Source organism: Octopus bimaculoides, chromosome 9 (assembly GCF_001194135.2).
Source record: "Octopus bimaculoides isolate UCB-OBI-ISO-001 chromosome 9, ASM119413v2, whole genome shotgun sequence".
Lineage (NCBI taxonomy): Eukaryota > Metazoa > Mollusca > Cephalopoda > Octopoda > Octopodidae > Octopus > Octopus bimaculoides.
The window spans coordinates 1,135,307-1,136,431 of NC_068989.1; positions in this window are offsets into that span (position 1 = coordinate 1,135,307).

The following is a 1,125-nucleotide window of genomic DNA, read 5'->3' on the forward strand; positions in this document are numbered from 1 at the left end:
GTATGGCCACAATCTAATAATGACTGAAACAAAAGAAAAAATATCCAAGAAACAAGCAGAACTTGGTGCCAAATAGTTTTTATTTTGGTTGGAGCAAAGAAATAGAAGTTATGCAACTTTTCTTTGACAGAAGACCATGGGACCTTTTATAAACAGTTGTTCTGGGACTGACATCAACTTGTTCTGCTGTCAGAGACCTTGCAATGAGGATTATCCTCCACACTTCTCTTAACAAAGAGAAGGGTCCTGTCAGGGGGTCCTGGTTGACCTGGGCGAGGTGATGTGGACTCTGCTTCAAAGGAAATATATATATGGGACGACCTAGATGAGATACACACACACACACCCACACATACATTGTTAATAAAACAAACCCTGAAAACTGAAGAAAATATGTGCTAAATACACAAGTTTATCAGTTTAAGAAAATGTTTGTCTGACCACGAATACATTTTTGTTGATTTTCTTGGATTTTGGAATATAGATAGCATGAAGAAAGGACATCTTTGAAACTATAAACCAGGGATTGTTTTGAAAGGGGATTACAAATCAAAAGAACTGATAAAGATTTTCATGAATATTGAATTCCACGAAACAATATAATTAATTGTTGATTTATTTATTTTCCTAATAACTCTTTCTTGCCATTGTAGCACTCAACTTCAAAGGCCGATGTGATTCTGTACTGTAATGGTTAATTAGCATGCTTGCTTAATCAGTTGGAGAATCATTCAAATTGTTCCACATTCTTCATTGCACTTTTACTCTGTCTGTCTGACTGCCTGTCTGTCTGTCTGTCTCTGAATTTCAGAATTTGATTTACTTCTTTTTATTTTTAACTGATATACATACATACATGCATACACACACATATGTATATATGTAGAGAGATAGAGACAGACAGACAGATAGATAGATAGATAGATAGATAGATAGATAGATAGATAGATAGATAAAACAGAATCCAAGTAGTGCCGTACTTCTCCTAGCCTTCAGAGAAGATAGGAATCGTGTGAACTTCCTTAGTAATGGATCCACAGTGCCTGGCCAGATACAATGAGATATTATTAAATGAACTCACATGAAACGGTTTCTATGGGCAGCCAAACATGTCCCTCTACTAGT